We start from the raw sequence: 15,636 nt of genomic DNA, 5'->3' as shown, positions 1-15,636 counted from the left end.
TCCTTCGGCCTGGGAGGGAGTGAATAGGCTGGCCCAGCTCCATCAGGGGATAGCCTGAAGATAGAGGCTCCTCCCTCCATAACTGTCATCCTTTGACCTGGGAGGGAGTGAATAGGATGGCTCAGCTCCACCAGGGCTAGCCTGAAGATAAAGGCTCCTCCCTCGATAACTGTCATCCTTCAGCCTGGGAGGGAGTGAATAGGCTGGCCCAGCTCCATCAGGGGCTAGCCTGAAGATAGAGACTCCTCCCTCCTTAACTGCCATCCTCCAGCCTGTGAGGGAGTTGACCAGGCAGGCCCAGCTCCATCAGGGCTAGCCTGGAAGAAGACACTCCTCCCTCCATAACTGCCATCCTCCAGCCTGTGAGGGAGTTGACCAGGCAGGCCCAACTCCATCAGTGCTAGCCTGGAAGAAGACACTCCTCCCTCCATAACTGCCATCTTCCAGCCTGTGAGGGAGTTGACCAGGCAGGCCCAGCTCCATCAGGGCTAGCCTGTAAAAAGAGACTCCTCCCTCCATAACTGTCATCTTCTGGTCTATGAGGGAGTTGACAGGCAGGCCCAGCTCCACCAGGGCTAGCCTGAAGAAGAAGAGCCCTCCCTCTAGTCCATTTGCCTTGGTCCAGGCATCAGAGGGAGAGAAGAACCACTGGACCTCATCCCCTTTCCCTCCATCATTCCCTTCTCCTTTTGTTTATGTCTTTTAGATTGTAAGCCTGAGGGCAGGGAACCGTCTTATTAAAAATAATAATTGTAAGCCGCTCTGAGAGCCATTCGGGCTGAAGGGCGGGGTATAAGTAACGCAAATAAATAAATAAATAAAATTATTGTTATTGCAGTGTCAGGGACAGGATGGTCACTTACATCTCAGTAAAGAGAAAGATGTGCATCACCAAAATTTGGACAGAAGGGGGCAGCAAGTTACATAGAACTGCATATGCAAATATACTACTGCATTTACAATAGGAACGCTAGGGGGACAAATACATCGAATTCATTTAGTAAATAGGAACGGTAAAAAAAAGCGATTCAGAACGCGGGATAAGACCAGGGTTATTTTGAATCGATTTAACTGATACTGGTGTATTTTAAACCGTTGTAAATCGCAAGTGGGAACACCCCCAGAATCAAAATGAGAAATTATTTTGGTAACTGAACTGGAATGATGCTACATCAGGTAGAGAAGACTGACAGTATATGATCTGTGTGCTTGCAGATTCAGCTGTCCAGGTGCTAACTGTGGATGGGTGATTTCAAACCCTCTGGTCTCCCTCCTGAAGGTTCTTTATCTTTATATCAGACTTGCTTTCACAGAGGACATCTTCAAAACAGAGAACTGTCCTTCAGGTAGAGGACTGCCTCCTGTAAAAATCAATATGTGAAAATATGATATAAGGGGGGGGGTGTTCTCAATCTACCCCACCCCTCACAAACAGCAGCTGCTTTTTAAAGGAAAAAATAAATAGGGTGCATTTACACTGTATAAATAAAGCCGTTTCACACCACTTTAAGTGCCGCAGCTCCATCCTACAGAACACTGGGATTAGTTGTTTTACAAGGTCTTGAGCTTTCTCTGCCAAAGAGTGCCATCGTCTCACAAGACTACAAATCCCTGGATTCAGTAGGATGGAGTCACGGCAGTTAAAGTGGTTTCAATCTGCATTATTTCGACAGTGTAGATACACTCTCAGACCTGTGGAGGATGACCCTCAAAGGCTAGCTGAACAGTTCCAGTCTAAGTTTTTACCATACTTGAGACATCCTGATTCATTTATTGAATTTCTCAGGGAATTGAATTATCCTCCCTTCCAGACCTTCCTTGTTTCCAGCCACTTTTTCAGTCACTTTTTGTCTGCTTTGCAGCTAGTTTTATTGACTTCTGAACACACTACACCCGATAAAAACAAAGCCCTCTGGCTCCTTCTCCTTTCAGAAAGTAATGCACGGCAATGAAAAGGGGAGAAAAGACACACGAAGGATGAGAATGAGTATAGTCCGTTGCCCTCCTACTTTCATATGAATTATAATGCCATCATGACAGAGGCCCTCATTTTTCTCCTTTTCTTGCCATGGGAAATCCATTAGAACAAGACAGAATAGCTAAGCGCATGCCTCCTAACTGTTAGCATTGACAAATGCCCCCTTTCACATCTCCACCTCCCCCCCCCACCACCAAGCATTTTGGTACATTTATTTAGATGCAGTTGTACTCTTTTTTGTAAAAAAAGTTAACACATACAATCTCTCTTTCTTTGCAACTGTTAGCGCTATGTCACCCTGGTTCTCCTCTGCAGTGCAGAAGGGACGAAAACCCCCAAAACTGGCAGCAGCACCACAGGCTGCTTTGCTTTTCATTTGTTTGTAAGGCTGCATGCATTGCAGACATGAAACCTGGCCAAGAATACCCTGTCATATGTTCGCCTTAGGGTTCTCATATGGCAGAAACGACTTGAAGGCACACAACAACAACCATTACATACATGCATGCAACTTTCTACACAAATGGGTCCCAGATGTCCTCAGTTCCTCTCCTCCTAACTGTCCCTAACTTCTCAAGATTTCACAGAATCATTGAATCCTAGAGTTGGAAGAGACCCCAAGGGCCATCCAGTCCAACCCCATTCTGTCATGCAGGAACATTCAATCAAAGCATCCAGCCTCTGCTTAAAGACCTCTAAGGAAGGAGACTCCATCATCCTCTGAGAAAGTGTGTTCCACTGTCAAACATCTCTTACTGTCAGGAAGTTCCTCCTCATGTTGAGGTGGAATCTCTTTTCCTGCAGCTTACATCCATTGTTCCAGGTCCTAGTCTCTGGAGCAGCAGAAAACAAGCTTGCTCCCTCCTCAATATGACATCCCTTCAAATATTTTAAAAGGGCTATCATATCACCTCTTAACCGTCTCTTCTCCAGATTTAATCTATTGCTCTCTGCCTCATCCCTACCTCTGTTTCTAACTGGCCCTAACTCTTTTACGAACCAACCAACACCTGGTGTTTATATTTCTCTTCCTATTCCCCTGCTGCCCCAAACAGCATTCCATGAGGTGTACCTGGCTGGCTGGATCCAGGTTCGCCCATATTCTTGCTTCATAGGAACTAATGATATGAAGCTAGTTACCTGAAACTAGTAAATTCCAGGCTCTGGTGCCATTTACAGCTCTGCCTCTCACAGCAAAACGTCTCTGGCCAGCCCTGATATTTTGGAGTATCTTGTTTCCATAGAAATATATCCTATTCTCATTTAAAGGAAGACCAAGAGGGAAATTAAAAGTAGAATGGTGTGCTACAGAAGGGTAGAGAGAACAGCCGGCAAAGGTCTGTTTAAAAGAAAAAACAAAACTCTGGACAGCGTCCAGTACAACCCACAAAAAGAACATCTTGCGATGCTCAGGTGTGATGTTTGCTCATAAAAAGCCTGATGTGTTTCAGCCTGTACAGGCTGAGTCTCCCTTATCCAGAATTCTAAAATTTGAAATATTTCAAAATCCAAAATTGTACAAATGAGTGGCTGAGTTAGGGGCATCTTTGCTTTGTGACTGTTCAGTGTACACAACATTTTTTTCATGCACACAATAATTTAAAATATTGTGTATGCAATTACCTTCATTCTTTGTGTGTAAGATGTATAAGAAACATCAATGAATGTTACGTTTAGACTTGGGTCCCATCTCCAAGATATTTGTGTATGCAAGATATATGTATATGTTATGTTTAGACTTGGGTCCCAAGCTCCAAGATATTTCTATATGCAAATATTCCAAAATCCAAAAATTTAAATTTAAAAAAAAATCTGAAATCTAAAACACTTCTGGTCCCAAGCATTTTGGGAAAGGGAGATTTGGCCTGTAGATATTTGCAGGCTTTCTTCAGGAAGCTATCTATATAAGATTATAAAAGACAAGGCATGAGCTTGAGTCCCATGTACAAATGTATCATCTTACTGGGAGGAATCCTTTTTGATGCACTAAAGGAGTGCAACTATGCTGTGCATAGGTTGTGGTTTCAGAAAGAAAAAGGTTGCAGATGTAGGCACTGGAGAAATCTGCTCAGAGCAGGAAGATTTTGTTGGCCTTTCTTGTCACAGCTGCTGCATGACCCTGGGGGGAAAAATCCCATTAATATTGTGCACTAACAGAATTCCAGTCATTAATATTTGTACCTTACATACAGCATGTGCACATGCCGACTTAAAGAAACGGTCTGCCGAAACGTCGGATCTGAAAAAGTCCAATATTACTTGCTGTATATGATTCCTTGGTGACTGAAAGGATATGAAAAGCAGGCTGTAGTTGTTATACACTTTTGAGTACATGCTGGAACAAATGAATAATGTTCAAGGACACCGTAGTTGGGGCAGGATTGGAGGGAAAAAATGTTCGAAAATTCTAGATGGGCAGAAGAAATTAAATAGCTTTGTTCAGCTCTGAAGGGACCAAGGTTTTTAATTTTAAAGCCTTTTATTTCCCCTTTCCCTCCCTTTTCCGGTAGGGGTTTCTCATTACTAGTATTTATCTTTTTGAATGCCCAGAATCTAATATCTGTCCCCAAGTGTTTTCTTTGTTCCAAGAAATGTCTCATTAAAGATGCACCTGTGCTTCTACTTCTTCTACTGCAAGATGTGTCCTTATAGACTTTGAAAGATATATCGTTGCTATGCGCCTCCAAGTCAACTCTGGCTTATGGCAATTCTATTGCGGGGTTTTCTGGGCAAGATTTCTTTAGAGGAGGCTTGCCATTACTTTCCCCTTAGGAGGCTGAGAGTGCCACAGGTGAGTGGGATTTAAACCCTGGTCTCCCAAAGTCCTGGGCCAACAGTCAAACTGCTGCACCACACAAGCTCTGAAATATGGTTATCATATACGTTAATCCCTCCATATTTGCCGTTTTGATATTTGCCGCTTTGATTATTCACGGATTTAATTAATATGTTATTTCTAAGAATATCTAGGTCCTCCAGTGCAACTCTATGGTCAACTTTAACTAAACGTTGTACTGAAATACCTAGAGATTCCTATAGAGAATACTCACTAGGCCTTTGTAGTTCCTCCAGTGCAACTCTGTGGTCAGTGTCTGTCCAACTTTGACCACAGAGTTGCATTGGAGGACCTAGAGATTCCTAGAAGGTGTCCTCTCAGGCAAAAACATGGTGGCTTCCCCCCCCCATATTCATGGGGATCTTGTGCCCCTAACCCTAGAGAATATGGGGGGACAAGTGTATATTGGTAGGGAGGTTGGAGAGGCGATTGAAAAACAAACAGCCAGCATTTCTGCCAAGACTGTTTCAGTTAATCCCTAAAAGTATATATACAGTTGGCCTTCTGTGTCCACAGATTCAGCTATCCATGGCTTGAAAATATCCCCCCCCCCCAAATAATAATTCTAAAAAGCAAACCTTGATTTTGCCATTTTATATAAGGGATGCCATTTTACTATGCCATTGTAAATAAGGGGACAGATTTTGGCATCCATGTTTGGGGGGGGGGGATTTGGAATCAAATCCAAGGGCCCACTGTATTTATTAGAGCAATGAACAAAAAACACTACGTAGAAGCATAGCAACTGTGGAGGCAGCAACAACCACACCTGTATAGCCTGGTAAGTGGGAAGAGCCTTCATGGTGTAGTAGTATTAGACTACAACTCTGGAGATCAGGTTCGAATTCCCCCTTGGCCATGGAAACTCACTGGCCGATCCTGGGGGAGTCACATACTCTCAGCCCCCCTAAAAAAAAACTGTGAGAGGTTCATCATGAATTTAGAAATGACTTGAAGGCACACAACAACAACAACAACAACAACAACAACAACAAAAGGGAACCTAGGAGCATTCTTACACATTATGTGGTCACAAGACCAGTGTCAGGGTTTGGTATTGTTGGGCACCTGCTAAGGCCTACTGGTCCTAGAACAGATTTAATGGTCCTACAACTATAATAAATAATAATAAAATATTTATTTCTATACCACTTTTCCTGAAAGATCAAAGCTGTTTATAGGTTCCAATACAGATGTACCACACATTGTATTACAATATAAAATACAAACAAGAGGGGAAAAAAACATTACATTAAAACATCCTATAAAAACATTTTAAAAACATACAATCACAGATTAACATCTTAAATGTACTTCACATTGGAGGATCAAGGAATAGGAGGGTAATTTTTCTATGAAGGTTCAGGAGGGTATGCCAAGCGGAACAAATGAGTTTTCAACGCTTTCTTGAAGACATCTAGGGAAGAACTGAGACGAATCTCTTCAGGGAGTTTATTCCAATATGTAGGAGCGATAGATGTAAATGCTCGTCGGTGAGTTATAGACAATCTCACCCTGGGATATTCCAGTAGATATTTACCTGTTGTTCTGAGTGTATGGGGCGGGTTATGTAGGGAGAGGCGTTCCCTCAAGTAACTCGGGCACAAGCCATATAGGGCTTTATAGGTTACAACCAACACTTTGTATTGAGCCCGGAGGCTAATAGGCAGCCAGTGAAGAGCTTTTAATACTGGGGTTATATGGTCCGCTCTTGGGGTCCCAGTGACTAATCTGGCTGCAGCATTTTGAACTAATTGAAGCTTCCGAACCTGGTACAAAGGTAGCCCCATGTAGAGTGCATTACAGAAATCCAAGCGAGAGGTTACCAGTGTGTGTACTACTGTTTCAAGGTCCTTTCGGTCCAGACAGGGATGCAGGTGGCGTATCAGCCGAAGCTGGTACCAAGCACTCCTGGCCATTGCATCCACTTGAGATGATAATTGTAGAGATGAATCCAGGAGTACTCCCAAACTGCAAACTTTGTTCTTTAGGGGAAGTGTGACCCTGTCCAGGACTGGGTGGCAAATTTCCCTGCCTGGACCTGGGGTACCTATCACGAGTACGTCTGTTTTCTCTGGATTCAGCTCGAGTTTGTTTTCCCTCATCCAGCCCATTACTGACTCCAGGCAGGAGTCCAGAGGAGAGGTGCCATACTTAGTCACTGAATCAGTCGGAGACATGGAGAGATAGATCTGGGTGTCATCAGCATACTGATAACACCATGCTCCATGTCTCCGGATGATCTCTCCCAGCGGCTTCATGTAAATATTAAACAGCATGGGGGACAGAATGGCACCCTGAGGGACACCAGATGTTAGTTCTCTTTTGCGAGAGCAACAGTCCCCCAGCCTCACCATCTGGAATCTACCAGAGAGGTAGGACCGGAGCCACTGGAGCGCAGTGCCACCAATACCTAACTCTCTCAGGCGTTCCAGAAGGATACCATGGTCTATGGTATCAAAGGCCGCTGAGATGTCCAAGAGCACCAGCAGGGTCACACTTCCCCTGTCGATACTCAGACGGAGATCATCGACTAAGGCGACCATGGCAGTCTCAGCTCCGAACCCCGCCCTGAAGCCAGTTTGAAATGGTTTTTTTATGGGTATTTTGGACTCTGTGGCCATGTTCTAGAAGAGCTGATTCCTGACATTTCACCATTCCTGACATTTCACCAGCAACTGTGGCTGGCATCTTCTTTCTCTGGCCACAGTGCCCCCAAAACCCACAAAAAACTATGGATGCCGGCCGTGAAAGCCTTCGACTTCACTTTGTGAATATTCTTCACATCGGTCCTACAACTGTTTTTCTTTTTGCTGTTCATACCTTTTCATCGACCATCCTTAAACATGCAAACCGTGAGAAGATGAGGCAGCATCATTCAGGCGCCTAAAGCAACCCTTGGACTGCACCCAGAGGGAGAAGGCAAGTGACCAGCAAAAGTGACAGCACTCCAGAGGAAAAGGGACCTCAGAAAACACTGTGAGGGTCCTTCTTTTGTTCTGGAGCTCTGGGAAGTGCCCTTTGAGAGTCATACACTCTTAAAATGGAGTTAGGGAGAGTTCATAGGTTGTCCCTTTAACACTTAAGACTTTGTTGTTGTAGTTAACTAACCTCGAGTCAACCTCGATTCATGGTGACTCTGTGGATGAGACATCTCCAAGCCCTCCTATCCTCTGCTGTTCTGCTTAGGTCTTGTAGATTTAGGCCTGTGGCTTCCTTTATTCAGTTCATCCATTTGGGATGTGTCTTCTCTCTTTCTTGTACCTTCCCTAGCATTGTCAGTCTGCGCGTCCACGTCAGACACTCTTTGTTTAAAGATGTTTTTAGTATCATAGAATCATAGAATTTTAGGATAATAGAGTTGGGAGAGACCCCAAGGGCCATCCAGTTGACCCCATTCTGCCATGCAGGAACTCTCAATCAAAGCATCCTTGACCGATGGCCATCCAGCCTCTGTTTAAAGACCTCCAGGGAAGGAGATTCCACTACACTCTGAGGAAGGAGTGTATTCCACTGTCGAACTGTCAGGAATTTCCTCGTAATGTTGAACTGGAATCTCTTTTCCTGGAGCTTGCATCCATTGTTCCGGGTCCTGTTCTCTGGAGCAGCAGAAAACAAGCTTGCTCCCTCCTCAATATGACATCCCTTCAAGTATTTAAACAGGACTATCATATCACCTCTTAACCTTCTCTTCTTCGGGCTGAACATACTCAGCTCCCTAGGTCGTTCCTCATATCTTTTTAGTATGTTAGATGTGCTCCATTGTGAACAAAGCCAGAGGTATCCCTAGAGTGGGACTAAACCACTGTAGGCAACTGTCAGAATGGAAATGGTTTGGTTACACTGTATCATCTGTGAACTTGCTACTTCATTTCCATACCCAATGGATTTTGAATATTTGAATGGACATCTTCACACATTGATGGCATATACACTCATCCCTCCATATTTACAACTTTGACTTTTGCAGCTTTGATTATTCATGGATTTGATTAATATGTTCTCTCTTGGAATCTCTAGGTCCTCCAGTGCAACTCTATGGTCAATTGTAACTAAAAGTTGCACTGAAAGACCTAGAGATTCCTAGAGAGAATACTCTACTAGGCCTTTGTAGCTCCTCCAGAGCAGTTCTATGGTCAGTGTCTGTTGGATGTTGGCCACAGAGTTGCGCTGGAGGACCTAGACATTCCTAGAGAGGTGTCCTCTCAAGGAAAAACATGGTGTTTTTGTTATTTGCGGTTTTTCCATATTCACGGAATATGGACGGATACGTGTGTGTGTGTGTGTGTGTCTGTCCCTGGTTTCCACTCCACTCTGTGCATCTAAGTAGACTTTAGCCTAGGAAAGCTCACAGTTGCCAACTTTTCTTCCAGTGAGTCTCAAATGTGCTGCGAGATCTCTTTATGTACTGAATCCGCAGACTCACACAGCTATAGCTTTGAATGCTACTGTATCATCATGTCAGGTTTCTGAAAGATACAGTCAGGAGCCACAGTGGCATAGTGGTTTGAGTGTTGGGTCTATGACTCTGGAGACCAGGGTTCGAATTCTGCCTGAGCCACAGAAACCAACTGGGTGACCTGGGGCAAGCCACACTCAGCCTCAGAGTCACACTCTCTCAGCCTCGCTCAGAGGATGGCAACGGCAAACCCCCTCTGAATAAATTATGTGAAGAAAACCCCATATGAGGGTCGCCACAAGTTGGAGACGAACTGAAGGCACGCAACAAGAAAGATACAATTGATATAGCAGGCCTCAGGCAGGCAAGATGTTTATTTGGCTGGACTTTTAAGTTGTTTTATGTCCCAAACACATGGCAGAAATAACCCAGTTTTGGTCTGCTTGAAGTGCCCTGGCTCAGTGCTAGGGAATCCTGGGAACTGTAGTGTTTGTGAGGCATTGTGCCTTCTCTGTCAGAGAGCTCTGGGGCCACAACAAACTACAACTCCCAGGCTTCCCTAGCAGTGAGCCAGGGCAGTTCAAGCAGTCTGAAACTGGGTTATTTCTGCAGTGTGGTTTGAGAGACCTAGGTTTATTTACTGTGGTTGTGACGTTTCATGGTCTGGAGTTGTTAAGTGTTGCTAAGTAGGGGCCTTTCGGAGGTGTTATTGTATGTTTTTAAACAGGTTGAGGGCGGCTTCTGTGCGGAACTCGGTTTGAAAAGGCTGCGTTTCGACTTGGTGCGCTGTGCTTCGTCCCTGGCCTGGTGTGGATGCGTTTGGCTTTGTTTTAGCGAGGGCAGCCCTCTTCTGAGGGCTGCTAACGACCACCCGCCCTTCCTCGCTGCCTTTCTGACTGACTGCCCGGACCGCTATCTTCTCCCCTTCCTTCACCTAACGGGGCCTCCTTGACGTCACGGCTCCGCCCGGCCCCCTCCGCTCCGATTGGCCGCTCTCCCTGAACCCAGTCGATGCGATTGGCGGCCGCGGTTGCCGAGCCGGCGCTGAGCCAATGAGAAAAAGGCGGGGGAAAAGAGCGGGCCCGGCCTTCAACGCCAATTGGCCGAGCCGAGTCCCGGCCAAGAAAGCGCGGAAGGGGGGGCACCGGAGGCGTTTTAAGATGGCGGCGAGAAGGCGGCGCGGCTGAGGAGAAGGGAGGGCGAGAGGCCAGGGAGAAGGAGAAGAAAAAGAAGCCTTCGGCTGTGGTAAGGAAAAGGGAGGCCTGGTCGCTACTTGGTCCGCACATGCGGAACTAACGCGGGTTGAAGCGCTTTAAACGGTGGCATCGGAGGCGAGGGATTCGTTGGGTATGGTCGTTTGGGTTGGGCTGCAGCCCAACCCAACGACCATACCTTAGAGCTCTCAGTGCTACTCCTTTTCTCCCGTCGTCGTCTCTTCACCTCCCCGGCCCTCCTTCAGGAGTGCTGCCTTAGGAGCGGATCCAACGCGGTTCAAAGCGGGCGTCTGCACTGGCTCCTCCTCTCCTTTGTGCGCCTCGGGCTTCCTCACGTCTCCCTCCCCTGACTAAGGTCCAAAGCTGCAGAACTAACCCAGTTTGGGACTGATTGAACTGCCCTGGCTCAATGCAAGGGAATCCTGGGCATTGTAGTTTATCAATGTCTCCCAAAACTACAATTCCCAGGGGTCCCTAGCACCGAGCCAGGGCAGTCCATGCCGTCTCAAGCTGGATGATTTCTGCAGTTGTTTTTGTCTTGCCTTTCAAACTTTTCAAGATTTGTGGAAGTTTGTTGTTGTTGTTGTTGTTGTCCTGTGCCTTCAAGCCCTTTCCTATCGATGGCAACCCAAAGGTGAGCCTATCACAGAGTTTTCTTGGGTGGGTTTCTTAGGGGGAGGTTTTGCCATTGCCATCCCCTTGAGGCTGAGAGAATGTGACTGGCTCAAGGTCCCCCAGCGGGTTTCCATGCCCGAGCTGTGATTCGAACCCTGGTCTTCAGAGTCGATAGTCCAATGCTGAAAGCACAGTGCCACCCTGGTTGGACAGATAGGCCTCCATTCATGAAGTCAATGTGTTCCTTGGTATTACTTCTTTAATAGGAAATTGGATACTGGAGGGAGAAATAAAATGGAAAGAATAGGGATAGGTTCCTACACCAGAAAAAAGAAAAGAAAAGCAATTCAGCCTGTTTTTTGTGGGTTTTTTGGGCTCTGTGCCCACGTTCTGGAAGAGTTTATTCCTGACGTTTCACCAGCATCTGTGGGTGGCATTTTCAGAGAATGCTGGCATGGAAGAGAGTGGGGTCTATATATGCTGTGTGACCCTGGGTTGAAAGGAAGCTATTTACATGTTAATCTCTATGTTGGTCTGTTGGTGAATGGTAAATCCTGTGGGCCTCCCTCCTCTTCCGTGGCCAAGAGGTTGGGCTATGGGGCTTTTTGTCTGTTATTTTATTGTATGGTTTATGTTTTTGTATTTTAATCTTTTTGTATTATATGGCTTGTTGTTTTTAACCCTGTTGTAAGCCGCCCTGATCGTAGGAAGGGCGGGATATAAATAAAAATTTTATTATTATTACAGTATTATTAAAGCCAAGATCCTCTCAACCAAGGGTCACACAGTATATATATACACACACCCCACTGTTTTCCTTGCCAGCATTCTCTGCAGATGCCAGCCACAGATGCAGGCAAAACATCAGGGATAAACCCTTCTAGAACATGGCCACATAGCCTGAAAAACCCACAAAAAACGATGGATGCCAGCCATGAAAGCCTTCGACTTCACAGTTCAACATGGTTCAGCAAACCTTTTATCCAAAACTAACAGTACACACAAGAAACCAGCAGGTCAGGTAAGCCTTGTATATGTTTTTAAAGCTTGTGCCTTATACAGTCTGCTCAAAAGCTCCTTCCAAAATGCATCCAGGGATTTTTTTTCTTTCATGAGACTTTACTTTTCTTATGATTTCTATTTTAGTGACTAGATCTGTACGTATGTCTGTTTTTAACATACTGGGGACAGCTGGGGAGGCAGGCTTATCTAATTTCCCTGTTTCTCTCTGGTTTGCTCTTCATGCGTGCTCCATAAGAGACTCTGGAGGCAGCAGCTGTTTATCTGAGCTGTTGTAGGCAGGCACATAACAGCTGGGGTTATATGAAGTAGAGAATAATTTCATTCTTTCCCAGCTTAAACAGATGCACTGGTGCAACTTCATTCTGACCGTCTCCTTCTCAAGCCCTCCTGTACCATCCTCTTAATGCCAACGTTACTAAAAAATCTTCCAGTTAGGCAGAGGACGAGGAGCAAAAGAGCGTGTGGACTGGTATAAAAAGACGTGTGAGGCTCATTCACATGTTGTTGTTTTTTAGCGTCAGGATGCAAATCATCTCACGCATTCTGGGTTTGTTACACTATGGAACTGCATTGATCCACATCTTGGTTGCTCTTGGTGAAAAGAAATGTCTTTGTAAGAGGCTCTGTTGACTATGGTATGCTTGTACTAAATATGCAACCTCACCTATCAGTCCTGTCAACTTGCTGTAAGGTGTAAGTGGCAGGTTAACTTTGCCAACTGGTGACCCAGCATCCCAGCAGTGATTCTACACAAAGCTCCTGTGTTGTGTTCAACACTGAGAGTGCTGATGGCACCCAAAGGTCAACAATTCACATTCATATACACTTGATCTTTATGCAGTAGCCTAAACATTGTGAAGAAAGGTGGGATATAAATGATGGAAATCAATAAAATAAATAAAAAGACCCCCTAAAGGAACCAGATCTCAGCTGATCCTGGAAGCTAAGCGGGGTCAGTCCTGGCTAGTACTTGGATGGAAGACTGTCAAGGAATGTCAGGTGCTGTAGACTATATTTCAGAGGAAGAGAATTGGCGAAACTACTGTACCTCAGGGTAGGCCTTATCTAAGAAAATTGTTTGCAATTCATGAGGTCGCCATAAGTCGAGAGGTGACTTGAAGGCACATACATACATGTTTATGTACTGCTTTCTGGGTGTTTGGAGCATTAAGTAATCTTCACAGCAGCTTTGTATGGTTGAATGTTTATTGTCTTAATGTTTCTGATGTAACAAGTGAAAAGATAGTGGCTTCCCTGAAATTACTGGGTTTCTTAATGGTCAAAGTGACGTTAGAATCAAGGGTTACCTGTTTCTCAAAGCAGCATTGTCCATCAGGGTTCCACAAGAGATCATGATTTTAATCATTGTTTTAGGAGTGGGCCCTTGAGATCTGCTGGGATTTGGTTCCAAGAATCCCTGTGGATAACAAAGTCAGTGGATGCTCAAGTCTAATTAAATAAAATGGCATAGTAAAATTGATTCCGTTAGATAAAATGGTAAAAAGAAAGTTTGCTTTTTGGAGTTTATACATTTTTTAAAAAATTAAAAACCGTAGATGCTTGAATCTGTGGAAATGGAGGGAAGGCTGTAACCATTTGTATACAGGGGTTCTCTGAAACTGCTCTATAAACAATTGTGTAAGTATTAATATAATAATATATTTTGGAGGGTTTGTTTAAAGAGTAACAAGTTTATCTAGCCCCCCCCCCCCCCCCAAATTGCAGAATACCAATCTGTTTGAAGGCTTCTGTCTTGTTAACCTTTGTTTTAGCCTAGCTTCCTCCAATTTGGTGACCTCCGGATGTTTTAGATGTCAGTTCCCAGCATTTCTATCGGTTGCTCATGTCGCTTGAGAATAATGGGAGTTGAAACTCCAGACATCTGGAGGGCATTTGGGTTGAGAACATTTCTCTAGGCTGCTTTTGTCAAAGCAATCCAATGTTTGGTTTAAAAAAAACCTTGTAAGTTGCTTATGTCTGGCAATTTCAGGACAATGTGCACAAAACTATTTTTAAAAAACAGAACAAAATTAGAAACATATCTGTCTGACAGTCAAAATTGGACAAGGCATAAAAATAGCAAACAAGCAAAACTGTAAGAGTCAGTCTAATTTAGATTGTAAACCTAATGCAGTTCTAAAAACCAAACCCATTTTGATCCATTGACTCATGGGAAGTTGTTGGGTCAACACTTATATAAGTTCGTTTCAGTGCGTGGTTGAATGGAATTGGTTAAATGGATTCATTTAGGATGAGCAACTGGGTTTAAGCTTCAAATCGATCATTAGTATCTGGGCAAAGCAATGTTGGTGAAAATAACCTAGGGAGACGGTTGGTGTGTTTTTTCAAGTCATTTCTCACCTATGGTGACTCTAAGGCGAACTTGTCACAACGGTTTCTTGGCAAGATTTATTTGGGGGGGGGGGTTCTGTACGTTCCTCTGAGGCTGAGAGAGTGTGACTTGCCTGTGGTCACTAAGTGAATTTCCATTGCTGAGCAAAGGATTCAAAGCCTGATTCAGCACTCAAACTGTAACATCACGTTGGCTCTCAGTTTAGTTTATAAACTACCCTTTATTTTGCAGATTGTTGTTTATATGTGCCTTCAATTCATTTCCAACTTCGGGTGACCCTATGATGAGGTTTTTTTGGTCAGGTTTCTTCAGAGGGGGTTTGGAAGGGCCTGTTCCCTGAGCTGCAGTTTCAGAGCACCATCCGTGGATATTTCTATGTGTTTGTTTTCTTCTCCTGCTGTGAACCTCTAGTTCATACACATTCACTGAAAATGGATCCCCAATCCAGTTTTTGCTCACATCATGAACAGGAAAATATTCATTGAAACTAGTGCAAATCTTTCAAATGGCGTGTGATAAGTGATGAGTCCTCAGACAACTCTTCATCTGTGGAACCAAGAAAATGTGTGCCGTTTGGAAATGTCTCATAGTTTTGCATTGATAGGTGATGCCACAATTCCATCTTTTTCATCACTGAAAATCTTGCCTTCAGTTTGATAACCTTTTTTTTCCATTGAAGAGTTAAGTTGAGCATATTTAAATGGGTGAAGGTGTCTGACAGTGGCGCTAATTTTACTAACCAGGAAAAATCTGTCAACCGATCAGTGAGGCGAAATTGCTGCTCCACGGGGAATAATCTTCCTTTGCCTGTCAGTTCCCAGAGACAAAACTTTGTCTCATGGTAGCCATTGTAGCACATTGTTACACTTCACATTGTAGCAAAAGTTGATGGTGTTCACTCAAACAGTCAAAAAATTCAGTGATTTGCTTTTTTAAAATTCTAAAATGGAACAATTTGACTGATTCATTTAAGGTCTGTTTTAGTTTTTCTGTAATCATAGCAACTACAGTCACCCCTCCTTTTTCACAGGGAAGCCATTCCGGACCCCCTCATGAAAACGGAGTTTCACCTATATTCAAGCCCCATTTGGTGTGGGCATGCAGATGCGCGCCATGGGCGCGCACCCCATTCAGTCTCCCTTCGTTCGTGCCTCACGTATAAGCGAGGGACACTAGTCCGAAGACCGCAAGAACAGAGGGAGGACTGTAGAGCTTCCC

The 15,636-nt window shown here is 44.4% G+C and overlaps 1 protein-coding gene across 5 annotated transcripts in view; it reads left to right on the top strand.

Annotated features, from left to right (window-relative positions):
- Window positions 1-15,636, top strand: part of DGCR8 (DGCR8 microprocessor complex subunit) — a 65,430-nt gene that overhangs the window by 23,837 nt on the left and 25,957 nt on the right. Inside the window, exon 1 of one of the 5 annotated variants that reach the window (XM_042442088.1) lies at window positions 10,349-10,458. The exons of the other annotated variants lie outside the window; for them this stretch is intronic. The gene's annotated coding sequence lies outside the window, so the exon portion shown is untranslated. Of the gene's footprint in view, window positions 1-10,348; window positions 10,459-15,636 lie in introns of those variants that run through there. 5 annotated transcript variants of the gene reach the window in all.

This window comes from Sceloporus undulatus, chromosome 10 (genome assembly GCF_019175285.1).
Source record: "Sceloporus undulatus isolate JIND9_A2432 ecotype Alabama chromosome 10, SceUnd_v1.1, whole genome shotgun sequence".
Lineage (NCBI taxonomy): Eukaryota > Metazoa > Chordata > Lepidosauria > Squamata > Phrynosomatidae > Sceloporus > Sceloporus undulatus.
This window is presented reverse-complemented; position numbering and strand designations above follow the sequence as displayed.